At 45.5% G+C, this 20,284-nt stretch overlaps 1 protein-coding gene and 1 pseudogene across 5 annotated transcripts in view; both read left to right on the top strand.

Moving 5' to 3' along the window:
* The first annotated feature begins 365 nt into the window (after positions 1 to 365).
* On the top strand, positions 366 to 987 carry LOC118016764 (annotated as a pseudogene).
* Positions 988 to 10,717: 9,730 nt separating this feature from the next.
* FGF1 (fibroblast growth factor 1) overlaps positions 10,718 to 20,284 on the top strand; it is a 118,006-nt gene continuing 108,439 nt past the window's right edge. The window contains exon 1 of one of the 5 annotated variants that reach the window (XM_035014368.1): positions 10,718 to 11,159. The gene's annotated coding sequence lies outside the window, so the exon portion shown is untranslated. The remainder of the gene's footprint in view (positions 11,160 to 20,284) is intronic. The other 4 variants (XM_035014370.1, XM_035014369.1, XM_035014366.1 and 1 more) reach the window with 4 other exon arrangements.

Raw genomic sequence — 20,284 nt, 5'->3', positions numbered from 1 at the left:
GTTGACACATGTCACAACATGGATGAAAGTTGAGGACATTATCCTAATGAAATCAGGCAGTCAAAAGGACAAATACTGTATGTTTCCACTCCTATGAGGTACATACGACAGTCAAAATCATAGAGACATAAAGCCGAATGGTGTTTGTTTGCCAGGAGCCAAGGGGAGAGAGCAATGGGAAGCCATTGTCTAAGGGCACGGAGTTTCTGTTCTGCAAGACAAAAAGAGCTCTGCTTTTCTGCCTCTTGCCTGCTCCCCTCCCCAGTGAAGCGGTGCTCAAGCTGGGCCACTCCCTCCAGGCTCCAGGCTCCTGTTAACCTAGAGCCATCCTCATCTGTCTCCATTCTCCACTTGCCACTGTGATCATGTATAGTGACATCATCAACCGTGATGATAAGTCCTCAGACATCAAGATCCAGGAAATCAAGGGTGGGCTGCCCCCCGAGGTGGAGAGGAAGATGGTCAGTGGGATAGAGGCTAACACTGATGACTGACTCATTTGTGGCAACGCCTCCGCTAAAGACCCTGAGAGTGAGGGTACCGAAAGCAGTCACTGGTGTTGGGACCTCATGGACTGTCACTTGCAGGAAACCAGCTTCACGTTAAGAAAGCTTGTACATCACAGACGACATGCACTCGACCAAAGGCAAACCTGAAGAACAGAGACCCGGGCTGCAGAACAAAGCAAGCCTATCCTTGCTAATTGCAAAAACCACCAGCTCTTTACTGATGGAAATACAAATCCAGATGGCGTGCTTGCTCTGCTGGACTACTGTGAGGATGGTGTGACCCCTGACATGACTTTCTTTAAGGATGGTTTAGAAATGGAAAAATGTGACTAAGTTTGGCTATTACTTTAGATCTATCACCTGCTGTCGTAACTGCTGCTGCTTTTCATGCCCACACCACCAGGACTCAGACCAACGGGTGATGTCCTCGTGAGGTCTTCATTTACTGTGACCTTGATTTCTTTGGAGGAGAGGCATTGTTTTTAAGGAAAAAAATGTCATGTAGGTTGTCTGAAAATAAAATCACTTAAACTTAAAAAAAAAGATGAAAAGAGTTCTGGAGCTAGAGGGTGGTGATGGTTGCACGAGAACGGGAAGGTACTCAATGCCACTGAACTGTGCACTTGAAAATGGTTAAAATGGTAAATTTTATGTCATATGTACTCTATCATGATTTTTAGTTTTTAGTTTTTTACCTTTTTTTGGTCCCCCCCCTTTTACTTTTTCAGAGACAGAGAGCATGAGAGTGTGAGGGGGGAGGGGCAGAGGGAGAGGGAGAGAGAGAAAATCCCAAGCAGGCTCCATGCTCATACAGAACCCCACGTGGGGCTTGATTTCACAACCCTGAGATCATGACTTGAGCTGAAATCAAGAGTCAGAAGCCCAACCGACTGAGCCACCCAGGTGCTCCCCTTTTTCTCTTTATTTAAGGTAGGCTATACGCCAGCGTGGAGCCCAATGTGGGGCCTGAACTCATGACCCAGAGATCAAGACCTGAGCTGAAATCAAGAGTCGGACACTTAACCAACTGAGCTACCCAGGTGCCCCTATTTTTTAACTTTTTAAAAAAAGATTTTATTTTTAATCTCTACACCCAACGTAGGGCTCAAACTCACAACCCCAACATCGAGAGTCACACGCTCCACCAACTGAGCCAGCCAAGCACCCCTATCACAATTTTTTTTAAAAAAAACATTAAAGGGCGCCTGGGTGGCTCAGTTGGTTAAGCGACTGCCTTCGGCTCAGGTCATGATCCTGGAGTCCCGGGATCGAGTCCCACATCGGGCTCCCTGCTCAGCAGGGGGTCTGCTTCTCCCTCTGCCCTCTTCCCTCTCGTGCTCTCTGTCTCTCATTCTCTCTCTCTCAAATAAATAAATAAAATCTTTAAGAAAACAAAACAAAACAAAAAAAACATTAAATACCCAGGTCATTTAACAGGGGCCACTTGATCACTTGTTATCGTCTGCTGTTAGTTTGGCTCAGTTTTGCTTTTCAGTAAAAGACTATCAGTCTCAAGCAGGACATCGAGGGGCTGGGACCCGGAAGAGCGGGCAACACAGATGACAGTCATGAGGAGGAGAGTTCACCAGGCTCTAGGACGTGCTTTGAGAAAGGCCCAATCTGGGGTTCCTATCCTGAGCTAAGGGGACACCCCTGGGGATCCTTGGTAGGAGGAGGAAAATCTGAAAGTCCCAGACACCTTGGGGAGCTGCTTTGTGAAGGAGAGGACATCAGCCTCTGGGGTTTTTGTTGTTGTTGTTGTTTGCCCTTTTACTGAGGGCCACCTGGCCAGAGACCTCCCTCTGGGAGAGTAATAATACTACACAGTTATGATGATCAATTAGGCTCCTGTGAGTCAGTGACACTGGCTTGTCCAGAAAACCTTCTCCCAGATGCCCCATCTCACAAGCTGGTGTAAGAGGTGGTCCCTGACACCATGTCTCAAAGTCAAGGATGGGTGTGAGGATGGTAGAGCTACACCCGACTGGCCAGAGGGAGCCTCTCAGTCTAGTGCTTTCCTTAATTCAGCCAGCACCTCCTCCACCTTCAGCCCTGGGAAAGAGAGGCATTTTGGTCACAGAAAGTAGCATTTTAAACCTCTCTCATTACTGAGGGAGACAGAATTGTTATACTAGCAGAGGAACCCTCAAGAAGGAATAAATTTCATTTCCATGCATCTCCAGCTTGAGTCCCAGGCTTAACAGATGCTATTTTTATCAAATACTTTCTATTCTGTGACATGCTTTGCCAACTTTCTATTATTAGACAAATGAGGAAAAGTCCACATTTGATTTTTCTTCCTTCTGGCTTCTCCCTCCTCATTTGCAAGACGGGTGGTGGTTTGGGAGGGGGCACTGTCCTTTCAATAGAAGGTAAATGACAAGGAAATGGCAGCCATCAGAAAACCCAACTTGGTGCCAAAGCATCCTGGAAATTGGCTCTGCTTCCTTTGCAAATGACATCACGTCCTGGCTTTACCCCATCCCAGATGGCATAGCTGATGGGACAGGAAAAAAAAAATACAGATTTTAGAGTACTTACAGCGTCATGTCTCCCCACCCCCACTTCCTGTGAAGGAGGATTAGTCTTGGCAGCTAGGTTTTGGAGCCTTTCTTGTGTGGAATATAGGAAAATGCTGGAAGGGATTCTGAGTCACGTGGTGCTGTGGGCGGGGATGGTTTGATGAGTCCACTGAAGAAAAAGCAGGGAATTACCTGCTAGGGAAAGCAGAATAGATCAGAAGGTAAGAGGGAGGATAAGAGAGCTAAGAGCCAGAGATGGGATGAACCGGGGTGGGGGTGGGGGCGAATTTAAGAGATAAGGGGGATGGTAGTAGCTGGTGGGCTGTCATAAGAAGAATTTGGGAGAGAGATGGGAGGAGATTTTCCAGAAATATTGTTGGTGTTATGAATAGGATCCATCCTCCTGTTGGCATTTTTTTTAAAAAGATTTTATTTATTTATTTGACATAGAGCACAGTAGGGGGAGCAGCAGGTGGAGGAAGAAGGAGAAGCAGGCTCCTCATTCAGCAGGGAGCCCAGTGTAGGGCTCCATCCCAAGACCCTGGGATCATGACCTGAGCCAAAGGCAGCCGCTTAACAGACTGAGCCACCCAGGTGCCCCTCCCATTGGCATTTTTAAGAGATTTCAGTAAGACATAAATTGATTTCATTTTTTTTTTTTTTTGTATGAGGGACTCAGGTTTATTCAAGGCAGCCTGGACTACTGGAAGCTAAGGTTAATAGTGAAAGATAACCACATTTAACCCCCCTTCTCCCATCAATACATACTATAGTTCAGATATTTCAAACCGGATTTGAACTGCAAATGTGTCTTGTTCGGTTTCCTGATAGTTAAATTTTTTTTTTAGTCACCATTGAAAATTGTGATTTCACATTTTAAAAGCCTGCATTTCCTGCTTCTTTTGAAAAAAAAAAAAAAAAAAAGGAAAAATCTGGTAACATGAGACTCTTGTTTCCATATGACAAAAAAGGCTCATGCTGGGGCGCCTGGGTGGCTCAGATGGTTAAGCGTCTGCCTTCGGCTCAGGTCATGATCTCAGGGTCCTGGGATTGAGCCCCACATCAGGCTCCCTGCTCAGTGGGGAGCCTGCTTCTCCCTCTGCCTCTACCTGCTGCTTCCTCTGCTTGTGCTCTCTCTCTCTGTGTCAAAAATAAATAAAATTAAAAAAAAAAAAAAGGTCATGCTCTCTCGTTAACCCCAGCACCCAGCACTCACATAAGGTTTATGCATGCACATAAACCTGGCCCACTTCCCCCGTTTCTATTTCCTACCATCTGGTAACAGCAGACTACATCACTGGGGCCTGCTCTCCAGCTGAGGACAATTACAAAGGTTGGACAAAATAAAAATAAAATCAAACTGAAGGGCATCAAAGAGTTAAAAAGATAATGAAGAGATGCTAAACCAAGGTCTGGGGAAAGATGGGCGAGCCCAACAACTGAGGTGTCTTTTCCCCTCAGGATATTTACTACTTCTGGAAGAGACAACTAAGAAGTTGAGAGGCTAAGCAGCGTGGAGGCAGTTTTGCATCCTAAGGGGACAAAAGTTGGAATCCAGTGCCCACCATAGGAGAGGGGACCCTGTAATCCCCCATTTTACATGAGGGCCCTGATAGAATGCACCTTAAAACTGGATGAATAGGAAATAGACCACATTTTGCAAGGTCTCAGTTCAGCTACCAATGAGCTTAATTCTTCAAATTGGATTAAGGTGATCCTAGATTGCTAGTATTCCCAAGTGCCTAGCAGAAGCATATGTAAATACTTACTGGAGGAATAGAACACATTAAGGTCTCATGTTACTTCTACAAACAATTTTTCAGACACAATTGCTGCACTCATGAAAATACCAAGGCACATAAGGAAAGAAGATGATATGAATGAGATCCAGTGGAAACAACTACAATAGAAACAATCTCAGAAAACTGCAGTTACTGGTGTTATTAGGCAGAGACTAAGCAAAGGTGATAAAAGATTAAAAATCCTGGCAGAGAACTAGAAACTTAAAAAAAAAAAAAGACAATGATGATTTGAAAAATAACCAAACAGAAATGTAGAATTGAAAAATATAATAACAAAAGTAAAGAGCTTGGTAGATGAGTTTAACAGCTGACTAGACATGGTTAAAGGGAGAACTGATGAACTGGGCAGTAGAGTAGAAGGAAACATCAGGAGGAAACATGAAGGGACAAAAAGTGGAAAATGCTGTGAGAGAATGAGATATGGAAGATAAAAGTGAAGACTGAAGTTCCACAAGAAGAGAGAAACAATAAGGCAGCAGCAATATTTGAAGAGAAAAATAGTGAGAAATTGCCAAAATTGACTAAAAATATCAAGCCACAGACTCCAGAATCCCAGGGAACCCCAAGCAGGATAAATAAAAAGAAAGCCACACCTAGGTACATCACATTAAATTGATGAAAACCAAAGACAATGAGAAAAAAAAATGTTAAAAGCAGCTAACATTACTTGAAAAAAAAAAAAAAAGAATAGACCATTAGCTTACTTCTTGACAGAAACAACAGTTGCTAGAAATTAGTAGAATTTAAATATCTTTAAAGTGTGGGGAGAGAAAACCTAGCATTCCATACCCAGTGAACGCAGCCTGTGATAATAAAAGTGAAATTAAGACATTTTCAGGATTCTTCACCAGCAGTGTTCTTTAAGCAGAAAATGATTTTAAATGACAGGTTATATATATAAGAAGAAATGAAGAACAATGCAAAAGCTAATTTGAAGAATCCAAATGAATTAGACTATACAAAATAACATAACAATGTCCACTGGGGATTTAAACCTTTTAAATACATAACAAGTACATATAAATCAGAAGGGAGGGGTAAATGAAATTAAAATGGCCTGAGATCCTTGTATTACTGTGGGAGAAGATAAAAATACCAATTAACATTAGACTTTGATAAGTCAATGACACATATTGTTATCTAGAATAACCTCTAAAAGAGTAGTAAAAGACGTATAACTTCCAAGGTAATAGAGAGAAATATAGAATATTTGACCACACCAAAACAAGAAAGAGAGGAGGACAAAAAGAATGTAGGACATATGGGACAAATAAAAACAATAAGACGGCAGATTTAAATCCAAATATATCAGTAATTACATTAAATGTCAATGGACAAAATACTTCAAAGTGAAAGAGTATTGAACTGGATAAAAAAATCTACATACTAACTAGAAACACATCTTAAACATTAATTTTAAAAATGTTAAAAGGGTGGAAAATATGTAAATATTAACCAAAATTATATTAATATTAATAGTATATGTTAATATCAGATTATATTTTAAGGCAAAAATCATTACTACAGCTAAAAAAAGATACATCATAATAATAAAAAATTCAATTCACAAGGAAGACACAGTGATTATAAAACTTGTACACGTCTTATAATGTAGCTTTAAAAATATGAAGCCAAGGAGCCCCTGGGTGGCTCAATCAGTTAAGTGCCTGACTCTTGATTTTGGTGCAGGTCATGACCTCAGGGTCATGAGATCGAGCCCTGCATTGGGCTCTGTGCTCAGCAGGGAGTCTGCTTGAGATTCTCTCTCTCCCTCTCACTCTACCCCTCTCCCCTGCTTGCTCTCTCTCTCTCAAATACACAAATAATTTTTTTAAAATATGAAGCTAAGATTGATAAAACCACAGGATGAAGTGAGCAGATAAATGAGTAAGGATACAGATTATTTGAACATGATTAGCAAATGATTTAATGGACATATATTGAATATTGCACCCAACAATTACAGAATTCGGGTTCCTCAAATATTTATTGCTCTCTACCTTCCAAGAAAATAATAGGATTGAAATTCTCCGTTTCATTTTAAGTTAGGTGTGGCCATAGGACTTGTTTTGGCCAGTGAAATTGAACAGAAGTACCTTCTAGGTGCTAGTGTATTAGTAAAGGTATCTCCTTTTTCCTTCCTGACAGCAGAGTTCTGGGATTCCTTGGCCTCCTTGAGCTCTGGGTCCTTGATTAAGGATGATATGGAGCAGAGTTCCCCAGCCAACCTGAAAAGGGACAAGTTGATGTTCATTAATGAGAAACAAACCTTTGTTATTTTAAGTCACTGACATTTGGGGATTAATTATAACCACAGTATAACCTAGTCTATCCTGACTAATACAGGTATAAAAAATGGAGGACTGTTCTTCAGGCACAGAGGTGAGCCTATCTTGAAAGAGTATGGCCTGATGAATTCCCAGGAATCCACTATGGCTGAAGCTCCAGGGAGGTGGGGGTGGGAACAAGGCTGGTAAAGGACAGCAGCTCCCAAGAAGAGCCCTAAGTAGACTGGCTGGAAGCAAGTTTGGAAGGGCTTTGGATTTAACAATAAGGAATGGATACTGTCCTGGAAGTTGAAGGATCTCCACAAGTTGGTGACTGGTTGAATATTGCTGGTATTGGAGATGATAAACTGGAGAGAATCTAACTGATGTGAAAGGAGGAAATCAGGCAGAGGGCTATTCTCACTGAACACGTTCCAGGGTTATTTTTCCACTTCCTAGAGATAGCCATTATTAGAATTTGGTGACAATTTCTCCAGTCCTTGCATGCACATGCAAACACACGCATAAACCAATTTAAAAACATAAATCACATCAAGCATACCCTACCCACTATTCCAAAATTTTTTCCCCGTTAATGATATCTTCATGGTTATTTTCTGTGTCATCTTTTCTTTCTTTCCTTTTGATTGGACCGCTAATATATGGCTGTGCTAGAATTATGTAACCATTCCCCTACTGACGGATATTTAGGTTGTTTCCACTATTCCAATGCCTCAGTGACCATCTTACTGATAATGTCCATACCTTGTTATCTCTTCTTTCTACAGACAGTAAGACCAATTTTGCCACTATCTGGATGGTGACAATCTTAGGCTGGGTTACAGGAGTACAACTAGGCTGGCCGTTTGAGGTGACAATATTCGTTAAGGGTATGCCTCAGGTAAACCCAGAGTAGAGTCTCGAGCATAGCGAGCACTCACTAAGTGTTTGTTGAATGAATGAACAAATGAATCCACATCCACTGCAGACGGGTGTCGGGCCTGCCCTGCCCTCATCTATAACAGAATTTCTCAACCTCGGCACTACGGACTTTGGAGGGTACATTTTGTCGTGGGGGCTGCTGTCCTATATATTGTAGGATGTTTAGCAGCAACTTGCTCTCTACCCTCTAGAAGTCACTAGCGCCACCCCAGTTGCAGCAACCAACTCTGTCTGCAGAAATTGCCAAATGTCCCCTGGGAAATAAATCACTCCCAGTTGAGAACCATGGATTTATAACATGGGTTGTACTTGTGTAAAGGAAAAGGCCCTTTCTCAAAACAACCTACTCTATAGAGGTTGATCCTCCTTCTTCTGATGCTGCCATACTACCAGGGCCCTTCTTCTTGGGTTCTCAGAGTCCTTCCATAGAGAATCTATGTTCTTGGTCCAGACATCCTTTCCCTAGGGCCACCTTCCCTGCCATTTCCTTCATGAAATGGGTCCACCCTCATTACTTTTTGTCAGTCTCCATTCCACATTCTCTACTCACCAAATGCCCCTCCTTAGTAGTACTTACCAACGTTGAATTTTAGGGTTATTTGGGTAATTATTAAATTAAGCACTTTGCCTCACTCAGCTCCCCAGAGGTAGCCACAAGTAAGAATCTGGCACGTAACATGTCGGTTTTTGCTCATGATGTTTCCATCTAGTGCTGGAAACAATGCCTGACATGCAGTAGGTGCTCAATTCTGTTGGATGGACGGACAACAGTTTGTTATCAGTCAGCCACGGCTAGCTCAGGGTACAATGATCTTCAACCATCTGTGTTCTGTGCCTTCTGAAACAATTCTGAAAAATGTTACCTATACCTACATTTTAAAGTTGATACGTTACATGTTCATCACTGGGTTCATTTGGCTTCAAGAGAATAACTTCCAGCACAGTGTAAATATTGGGAATGAAAAATTAAGCTGTGCCATCATTCTTTAAATATACCTCTTAATCTCTTATTATTTCTAATATTCCCTATGATTTGCCTTCACAGTGCTTTCTTTTAAAATCGAGGAATGGAAGAGAGTTTTGTTACATACCAAAAAAAATGCCTTAATTAATCATGAAAGGAAGCTGAATTAAATTAGTAAAGGAAGTTTCCAGTTTGGGGAACGTGGACCTGGAGATACTTATATTTGGAGCAACTGCCCCTTAGTAAGATTTGTGGAGTGAGGGGTATGCTTTCCAGTAGGGAAGGATTATTACCAACACAGACACTTTCTCAGGCAAATCAGTTTGAGGAAACGGTGCCTAGAGAAACTGAGAAAATGGAAGCCAATTCTCTAAAAATAATCCTTGCCCCTTGAAGTTTTGATCACCATCCTGGGAGTAATGCAGCATAGTGGCCCGAAGGGGTCAGTGTTGGACAAGCTGATGGACTGTCACTGGCACTCTCCTTTTCCGGAGAGGAAAGCCCAATTCCACCTAGATGCAGTAGGGAGCCCGGCAGGGGCGGCCTGGCCCAGTCCTGTCTGGTGTGCATGTGTTCGCACGGTGAATTAGCCATAGGAGACCGGCTCCCAGGAGAATGGAGGCTAGAGAGTCTCCCTCCTGTATCTAGAATCAGGGTCTGGGACTGTAAACAGATGAAAACCTCTTTCTCTCTCTGCTTCAAGAACTGGGTTTAGGAAAGAAATTGAGGAGTGAAGTCATGTGTCTGAATCAACTGTGAGGATTTTTTATTTTCCTCTTAGGAAATGAAAACAAGAGTGAAATCTCAGTAATTTATAGCTCAGCAGACAGTAAGCAAAGGGGCCAAACGCTCCTGCTCTGGAATCAGACAGATGAGGAGGGCTTGGATCTCTCCTCGGCAAGCCCACCTTTCCCAGCCCCTGCTTCTCGGGCTGTCCATCGGCACCACAGTCCCTTCCACAGAGGGCTGCCAGCAGGAGAGATGAGCCAGCGCAGGGAGAGGGCTCAGCATAGGAATGGCATGTAGCAAGAGCTTAATAAGTTAACAGTGATGATGGTGAAGATGATGATACAGCATTTGTCAGGCATGAGTGTTTCAGAACTTTCCATTCATGTCTGAAGAGGAAAAATCGGAGGTGAAAAACCAAGCCATTAAAAGGTTTTAAGTTCCATAAGCCTAGGAGTTAGAAGCAGAAACAGCAGGGTTGGGGGAGCGGGGAATCAGGGCGCTTCCATGCTACAGGCTGGCTCTGTTCCTGCACTTTGCTCCTGACGGCCTCCCAGGCCTGAAGGTCCCAGCCGGTACTGAGAAGAGGGTCTTGATGTCTAAGATAGTGTGTATGTGGCGGCCATATCTATGTTGACCGTATGACAGGTCCACCGGCCTCAGACAGAAAAGTAATGGCATTGCTCATTATATGTATCCTCTGTGAAACCTCATGGGGGGGGGGGGCGGGGGCGGAACTAGCTGACCTAAAATTAGTAATTGGGACTAATTGCTGGGATATATGAAAAGTCAGGTCCAGAGCAAGGCCCCCAGAGTTCCGCCTTATACAGGGAAAGGTAACAGGGACTAGTTCAGCGAGAGGCATGGAGACAACTTGGATAAGATACCGGTCCTTTCACCTGGCAGCTATCCAGCCTCCAAATAGCTTTTGTGTTCCGTCCAAAAATAAGATCACATGAGAGGGGAGAAATAAATAAGCAAGTGCTTGTCCTTGGGCTTTCTGTGGGTACACCAGCATCAGCCGCACTGCTGGAGGCCCGGGGTGGGGGGGTGGCCTCCCAGCATACTCAGCTGCCTCCGTCTTCGGGCTTTTGGGGCTGGGAAAAAAACCTGTATCAGGGCGGGTGTGGTGCGTGCTTTGCACTCAGCCCTCCTCTTAGGACTCCCTTGAGCTCCATTCACATGGGAGAGGGAGCAGGAAAAGAGAGGATGAGCGAGCCAGTCGAACCAACAGCCTGACTCCAGGGGAATGAGGGCCTCGCCTCCTTTTGGGGAAGGACACTCCCTTCTGATGGAGAATGGGAACTCCCTCCCGCAGCGGCCTGCCTGTTAGCTCCGGCTAGCTCCGTGTGGACTGGGTAGCCTGCTGAGGCCTCGCCCGCCACCCCCACCCCGGAAAGAAAGTGCCTCAGAGCCAAAGCAAAGAGGTGAGTGCATTCCTTTCCCTGAGAGGCTCAGTACTGCAGATGTTATGCTTGGCTTCATGCTCCTGTCCAGCACGAATGCTCTCCCCTGCCCTGCTTCTGCCTCTTCTCCGCCCTGACCTGGGACCGTGGCAGGCTGCAGTCTCCGTGAAGGAGGCTAGCTTCAAATACCTGTCCTCTCTCCTCTCATTTAAGGCCAATTTGCTCCCAGAAAGAACTGGCTAGGTCTAGTTCTTAGCGGGGAAGCAGGAAATGATTCCCACCAAGTGAATTATCTTTGCTGAGATCCAAGAAGATGTTTTCCAAGAAATCATTAGACAAATCCCATTACAGTAGAATTAATGCTTAGTTTCAAAAAGCCCTGCATGACATAGGAAATAAAAGGACGTCAGCTCATTCCTTATTATTGGGCAAAAGGGAAAAAACACTTACGGGATGTGCAGAGCTTCCTCCCCCCTCACGCCTTCCACACCTCATCCTGGCTTCTTAGAACGCTGCAAAATATACTTACCAGAGCCTCGTTTCTTTGGCTGAGAACAAGAGGAATAAAATGGAGGGTTTGGGGAGAATTGCTCGTAGGCAGAGTCACAGGACAAAGAAGACAAATCTCGCAGAGTCTTGGTTTCCCCTCCCAAGCACATGAAGGTACCTGTGCCCGTATGGGGATGTGTGCAGAAGTCACCATCACTTGCACATGCCTAACACTAACCCCCTTGACTATGGACCACAAATATCTATGCTAAGAAGAAGTCAACAAAATGTAGGTGGGAGCAAGGTAACTACTCCAATGAATCAGGATGCTTTTAGCGACAGTAGACTGGAAACCAGTTTGAAGAGACTTGGGCCAAAACGAGGAAATTTGTTTCCTCGTGTAAGCGAAAAGGCTCTGGTATGGCGGGATCCAGGTGCCCAGATGATGGCATCCTGACTCCACTTCTCGGCTCTGCAGCCCTGGGTCATTCTATCCCAGGAAGACTCGCCGACGGCAGTGGTGAAATGGCGACCAGCGGCTCCAAGCTGACACCCTCCTGGCTCAGCCACCCTAGAAGAACAGCCACTTCCCATTCCCAAGAGTCTAGAGTCTCAGAGTCACATCTCTCTGAACCAATGTGGGCACCGTGCCCATCCCTGCCACGGGGGTGTAGTCATCCCCACCCAAAACCACACGGACTGAACGCAATGAAGGGCTGGGTCCCCAGAGATAACCAGCGTGCTAGTCCTAGGAAAGGGGGCTGGATACAGGGCGGCCATGGTCAACGCGGGCCACTCCGTGTTGCTCTTTTTGCGATGATCTGGATTAAGAGTTCAAGTTCCTCCAACATAACTCCTCCTCCTCTCTCTTACAGTCCACAAAATTAGTGACAGCAAGTCTCATAATAAGGATAATTATCAGAAGTGACTAAAAGACCCCATGGCATCTCATTCCTAGAGACCCCAGACCGTGGAAAAGCCACCAGAAGGCTTGCCTCTGGCTCAGTCCCCGGACAACTCACCACGCCAAGACCCACCCAGGGCCCCAACCTGCCTGTGCGCACACGGATCTCCCCTTCCCCCTCACCCACCCCTGCCCACTTGGGTCTCCCTCTGCTCCACTGATGTGAACCCATCTTGTCTTTCAAGGGCCAGCCTCTGGGCTGCCTCCCCTCTGAGGCCTGCCCAGGCTCATCCAGGCTTTCTGCTGTCTCCCACCCTGAATCTGGACAGCAATGACAGTCACTAGTAACGCTTACTGTATCTTACTTTCTCTCCCAGCTTGAATTTTACATTCCTGGGGGGAATTAGATTTCATCTCTAGCTCTCTCTGTGGTGTCTGATACCTAGCAGGTGCCCAATTAAGTGACCAATAGAAATCCAGCATCCCCAAATACCTGAGAGAGGATGGCTCGGTAACTTGAAATCCTGTATTTTTATTTTAAAAGTAATATGATATAACTATAGCAGACATAGATTGAGCTTGAACTGTGTGTTGCCCTCATGGGCATCATCTCAGGAAACTCTCCCCATGATCCTACAAGTATTGTCATTATCCCCATTTAACATATGGGGAAACTGAGTCTCAGAGAACTGAGCTACTTGTCCCATATCATACAGCTAGTAAGCGGTGACATGGGAGTTGGAACCCATCTCATTTCCTATTAAACTTGTCACTGACATGCTTATCAGGGGAGCTGCCGGCTGACTGATTTTAAAGACCAAGGAACACCGGTGACTGGCCAAAGGGCATGAGTCAGCTTGGATATTTTGGACCCATCCTCTGCCAGTGGGGCTCCCAGTGCCTTTATAGGGGGGTCCTTATTAGACTGTACCCAGGGCTGAGGAGACACTCACCGACCCCAAAGCCAAAAAAGAAAGTCAGGGGCACATGGATTTCCCCAAACAAGATACCTCTGGGGCTCTGTAGAGAGTGAGGTATTTTTTCTATTAAATGAAGGGAGAGCAGTCGTTCAGGAAATGTGAGCTGGCAAGTGGGCTTTAGAATTTAAGCTTGCCCTTCTGGCTGCCCATCATTACGTAGATGGCCCTGACATTTCTACCTTCAGAGGGTAGCTTGCAGGATTTGGAAAGCAACCAAATTCTGATCTCGGAGGAAACCAACATCTTGAGAAAATGGTAAGTATTTTTCGTACTGCCCGTGCCTCGAGCGTCCAGCCACTGGCCTCTTGTCTGATGCTGTCACCTGTGGGGCCCGCGAGGCGCTTGCTTTGAGGGTAAGCGGTTTTCTTGACACACACTGACCTATTCATATGGGTTAGCATCTTCTCAAGAGCAGAGCCTCCTTGACTGATTTCATTAATCCTCCCAAGTTCCCGTGGGAGGGTCAGAGCGGGAGCGTTCTCACAACTGAGGCACGGTGAGACTGAGTCCGGTCCCGGGTTACACGGAGGTTACACAGAGCCCAGACTGGGGCTAGCAGAGCTCTGAGGTCTCAGGGTCCAAGCCTGCTCACTTCTCAAGTTTATTGCAGAAAACAGTGAAAGACAAAAGAATCATATAGGATAAGTAAAATTCTTTGGCTAAGTCTTTAAGAGAAAAAGCGCTGTTAGACCCAACAGAAATGAAACTATACGTTCGCACAAAAACTACACAGATCTGTACACAAACGTGCAGAGCAGCATTATTTGTCATAGCCCAAACAGTGAAACAAGCCACACTGCCACAGGCTGGAGAATGGGTACATAAGATGTGGCATCTCTGGACAATGAGATATTACTCAGCAGGAACTAGGAATGAAGTTCCTCTATAACACCGAGGAACCTTGAAGACATTATGCTTTTTAAGGGAAAAAAGTCCGTACTGTATGACACCATTTCAGACAGAAAGCAGACGAGTGGTTGCCTAGGCCTGGCAGGAGGGGGGCATGGGAGTGATTGCTACTGTGTATGGGGTTGCTTCTACAGGATGACAAAAATGTTCTAAAATTAGTGGTGATGGTTGCACAACCATGTGAATACACTGAAACCATTTGACTGTTTACTTTAAATGGATGAACTGTATGGCATGTGAATTCTATCTCATACTTGTTTCAAAACCCAAACCATGGTTAATGAAAGAATGAACCCAGTGACAGGGCTGCCCTGAAGGATATGGTCTCACCCGGGGGCTCTGATCAGCTCGGGTCTTCTCCCGCAGAGCTCGGCCATGACAATCTCAGGGGCAGGGATACAGATGGAAAAGACTGGATCCTTTGATTTCTCCACAGAGACTACACGAGGAGGAGTTCTGACGCCCTCTTTCCCGTGTGGATTATTTACAATTTTATGGAATCGATCTCACTATTCTGTTTTCATTTCTGGGTTTCAAGTCAGGCTTCAAAAAGCATTCTCCATTCTAAGATTATAAATCTTATAGAACTTAACTAATGTTTTCCCCTAAGGTTTGTCTTCTTACGTTTAAGTACTCAACTGAGTTTTTGTTTGTTTTGCCAAACAGATAGCCAGTTATTAAATCAGGAGTTTTAAATTTGGGGTTACGATGGACTTGGGGTATCTTGTAACTTGCAAGAATATAAAAAAAGTGTGTGTGTGTGTGTGTGTGTGTCTGTTCATTTTTGAGGGGGAAAGGGTTATAGATCTTGTCATATTCTCAGGGGTTTTGTGACTCACAGAAAAAACCACTGAACTCTACATTTCATAACCTGGGGTCCAGGTAGACTATGCCTGTATGTTCCAGTGCACGAGGCTGAATCTAAGCCAAGAGGACAATTATTAAACAATTACAGGGGAGGCCTGAGCGATTACTTCTGGGAGAGTTCTTTGTCACATGTCTAGTGAGAGCTGTACCACCTTTTGGTTTGATGGCTTACTGAGGCAGAGAACAAGAGGTAACTCTCACGGGCTCTCCCTGGGCCTAGAAAACTTGACGTTTTTATTCATCTGCTGACAGATCAGTGGAGCTAAATCATTTTAGCTGACAAAACTTGGGGCCTTCTGTCACAAAGAATTTGAGGAGGCTTACGGTCCTCAATATAAATGATCAAGTGGAAATGAAACTGCCATGACAAAGACGGTGGCAGACCCTTGTGTGTGTGTGTGTGTGTGTGTGTGTAGACTCATATATTCATGTACTAAATACATATGCCACACCCGATGCATGCCAGGCATGGTCTAGACTGGGCTTCTCAAAGTGTGGTCCCTGGACCAGCAGTTTCACCATCACCTGGGTACTTGTTAGATGTGCAGATTTCTAGGTCCACCCCAGACCTCCTGAATTAGAAGCTTTGGAGTCAGGGCCCAGCAATCTGTGTCTTAATAAACCTTCCAGGTGATTCTGATGCACATCCATGTTTGAGAACCACTGGTCTAGATACATCTAGGGATGTAATGGTGAAAAGACAGATGAAATCCCTGCTTTCCTCTTGGAGTTGACATTCCAATGTGTGTGGTAGGGGAGACAGGAAACAAGTAAGCAAATAACTGAATATGACAATGTTCTGATGGCAGTATGGTCTATGAAGGAAAAGAAAGCAGGGGGATATGAAGGACAGTGATGGGGGCTGATTTAGAGCCAGTGGTCAGGGAAGAGGCAATCTGAAATGAGATAAGAATGATAAGCTATAGCTGGCTGTGCAAAGAGGGGCAGAAAATAAATGTGTACATTTTAGGTAGAGGGAATAGCAGATGCAAAGGTCCTGAGGCAGGACTGTGTTTGGCCTAGATGAGTAGTATGACTGGAACACAGTGAGCAAGGAGTTTATAGCTGGTGGAATTAGGGAAGCAGGTGGAGGGAGCTAGCTTAGCTTTTGTTCTTAGAACAAGTCAAAGGCAACGGACAGTTTTGAACAAACACGGACATGATTTGATTTACCTTTCGGCAGGATCCCTCTGGAATGAACTATAGAGGGTTAGGGTAGAAGCAGGAAAATCAACTAGGAGGATATTCCAATAACCCAGGAAAATGGTGCTTGGATGGACTAGACAAATGTGCAAAGATCTATTATTAAGGGAAAACCAAACAATAATGCAGGACACTGGACCTAGTAAATTGTTTTTGAGCATATACACATTCAGATGGATGAAACCATTTCCCCCCAGAGTTTCCAGGAAAACTCCCCAGTTTCTCCTCAGAGGAGATTAGTGAGGGTCATTTTATAGCCTACTGTATGTCATGCATTTTGGTCATGTGTGTGAAGCATTACTTTTATGTAAAGATAAAATATTTTAAAATAAAAATGGAAAAACTGAGATCGAGGAAAACATAAAACAGAATAGGTGATGGGTGATCAATATCAGAGAGAGGAAGCCCACGTGGGTTAGAGTCCTTCCCAAGCACGGGCTCCTGGAGTCGCTGGAGAGACAGGCGACCACGGGCTGAGCTCCTGCTCTTGGATTATGACGGGATCAGGCTACCGCCTGCTTGAGAACCACGGGGCCCTGTTTCTGTCCTGCAGCTCTGATGATGTTTGTGGCTTTTGGGTCTCCTCGGGCAACTCATGCAATTTCCTGTGAATGTCTGCTGCATTTTTCTCTGCTCTGTTTGTCAAATCGCTCCCCCCACATCCTGGCAGTTGGTTCACCATGAGGCCAGCATGCCCTTCATTTAATTGCATGATTTGGCATAAACAGAAGGAAATACTTTGCTAGGGGAGGGAGTATAATGCAGCATCTGATTTCTCCTGTCAGCTGATTAGGCTCTGTCGTGTCCCAACAAGGTCAAATGAAATTAGAAAGAAAATGCAGTGTGTCTGCTATGTTTCAAATAACTACATCATTTATGTAAACAGGACGAACAAAGGGGAAGTTTTTAAAGCAAATACTGACTATCAGCCTCAAGATTCAAGGCAAAAGGGCGCCTGGGTGGCTCAGTCGTTAAGCGTCTGCCTTCGGCTCAGGTCATGATCCCAGGGTCTGGGATCTATCCCACGTTAGGTTCTCTACTCAACGGGGAGCCTGCTTCTCCCTTTCCCTCTACCTACTGCTTCCTCTGCTTGTGCTCTCTCTCTCTGTGTCAAATAAACAAAATCTATAAAAATAAATAAATAATAGGGGCGCCTGGGTGGCTCAGTCGTTAAGCGTCTGCCTTCGGCTCAGGTCATGGTCCCAGGGTCCTGGGATCAAGCCCCGCATTGGGCTCCCTGCTCAGTGGGAAGCCTGCTTCTTCCTCTCCCACTCCCCCTGCTTGTGTTCCCTCTCTCGCTGTGTCTCTGTCAAATAAATAAAATCTTTAATAAATAAATAAATAAATAATAAAGGGGAGGGGCAGATGATCCCTCAAGAATAATCAATAGCAGTTACTACTCTTAAAAGTTTATTATCGGGGTGCCTGGGTGGCTCAGTCGTTAAGCGTCTGCCTTCGGCTCAGGTCACGATCCCAGGGTCCTGGGATCGAGTCCCACATCGGGCTCCCTGCTCAGCGGGAGGCCTGCTTCTCCCTCTCCCACTCCCCCTGCTTGTGTTCCTGCTCTTGCTATGTCTCTCTCTGTTAAATAAATAAAAAATCTTTAAAAAAAAAAAAAAAGATTCAAGGCAAAAGAAGCCATCGCTTGTAGGTTATGCCTGGAGAGGAAGAATATTTATTGGGGGGCATTTTGAATTCTGCTGATTCTGTCATGCTCTGGTTCTGCTGTCATGTTGGTGAAATTAACCAGGGACGTCTGATTTTCAGAGGCACGGAGTACAGAATAAGTAAAAGCACAGCAATGCTACATCTACCTTTATCACCCTGCTACGCCTCTTAGAAGAGGTTTAGAACCACTTCCTCTACGAGCAACTGCTCAAGGGCTCCACTGTGAGTCAATCTCTTAGGATGCAGAAGGAAAAATCTCACCTCCGGAATCAGCCACAACATTTTAGGTGTGGACGACTCTGGCCACAGCCACACCTCTGTGGATAAACCTACCAGGCTTCTCCTAGGGTTTCTGTGGGTCCTGCAAATTGTTATGTTCTTCTTCTCCCAGACCCACCCTCTGCAGTGCTAGGAGGCCTGCATACAGGTTGTAACCACTGCAGAAATTGTTTAAAAGTAGTCTAGGAGCTTTGAGGGAGGAGACGGGTTTTGTTACATGGTCTGTAGAGGATCTGGAGTCCTGTGGATGCTTAATGAGCAGCTGCTCATTGTTATCTCTCTGTGATCCTACCAGCACCATTTTCCTGGGTTATTGGAATATCCTCCTAGTTGATTTTCCTGCTTCTACCCTAACCCTCTATAGTTCATTCCAGAGGGATCCTGCCGAAAGGTAAATCAAATCATGTCCGTGTTTGTTCAGAACTGTCCGTTGCCTTTGACTTGTTCTTTGGCAATGTTCAGATCCTCAGGAAGATTATTATGTTTTAAAGCCAATTATGAGTGCCTTTGAATAGTGTACATGGCAGTTCATGGAGGTTCCAGGTAATAAAATTTGGTGAAAACGACTTTTTCTGTACTTTTCAAGTCCCTTTCAGGAGAGCTGCGGCTCACCCATTACTAGACTTAAGTGATGTGTGTGCTTCTAGGTCTCTGTCCCAGGGGATGAGCTTCTCTGAGACTCATCCCCTCGGAAGGCACAAATATGGCTCCGTGGATGCTACCTTCAGAATGCATCAGAAGCTACCTGCTGCATTTGGAGACCAGGCTTCCACCTCCACCTTCCAAGGGGAAGTGGAGAACAGAGAGCCTATTTCTAGTTCTCACAGGTCCACCTGAATCATCGGTGGGTAGGCTTAGACACACACACACACACACTCACCCCTCCCAGGCTCAAATGCCTACCTAAGGAGGAGGGACTCTCATCCATTATAGGAAACTATTAATCATGTTTCCATTTAGTCTCTTCAAAGATACCTCCTGATCTATATCCTCTCAGTCCAATTTCCAGCTTCACTCCCTACCTTCTAGCCAGGCGGCTTCCTCCCTTCCTCACTCTGTCCTGGCCAGTGGCATAAAGATGATGCCCGAGGTCCTTTAACAAAATCCCCGCCCCTAGAGCTGGGCTCACCTGAGGATCTCTTTGCCTAGCTCAGCAGTGACAGGCTCGACCGCGGGTAAGGGATGACAGAAACGCTCGCTCTGCAGCCCCTTCCAGCCCTAGCCTGGATGGCCATTGCCTCGAGTGGCTTTGCAACATGCCCTTTGCAAGGCGTGGCTCTAGGAATGGCACAGACAGACACACACACACTCTGCCACACACAGACACCAACACCCTGTGTAGAGATGCCAGGTGACAGAACAGAAAGGGACTCTTTCATCCAGCAGCCTTCTGATTCCAGAGGAGCGTCTCTGAGCCACGACCTGCTGTTTCCCTGGCGACGGAGACTTCCAAATAAACAGGATTCTGCTCAGACAGGCCAGTAGTCCATTCGGCTCAGCCATTTGCCCCAACACAAACCACGCTAAAATAACAGCCAGGACAGTTGCTGCCGCTGTCTCTGCCTCCCTTCCCGGCCGGCCAATAGCTCTGCATTCCTGGGCCTGCAGCTGGAGTCAGAGCTGGGGGCACGCAGAGCTTTGTGTATGTCCTTGTGGGTGGGGTCCGCGTGGGCTGTTGTCTAAAGGCAGGTCCCCTTTGCTGACCAACAAGGCCAGCGAGAGACCCAGAGGCTGACATTCTTGGCCCCCCAGCCTGCCTCCCTGCTTCCCACACAGCCCCGCGGGACTGGTGGCCGGCTCTGTGGCATGGTGTCTGGAGGCGGACCAGCAACCTGATGTGCAGGCCA

Source organism: Mirounga leonina, unplaced genomic scaffold (assembly GCF_011800145.1).
Source record: "Mirounga leonina isolate KUSES-001 unplaced genomic scaffold, KU_Mleo_1.0 Mir_168, whole genome shotgun sequence".
NCBI lineage: Eukaryota > Metazoa > Chordata > Mammalia > Carnivora > Phocidae > Mirounga > Mirounga leonina.
Note: the sequence above shows the minus strand (reverse complement) of the source record. Positions and strands in the feature narration are given on the sequence as shown.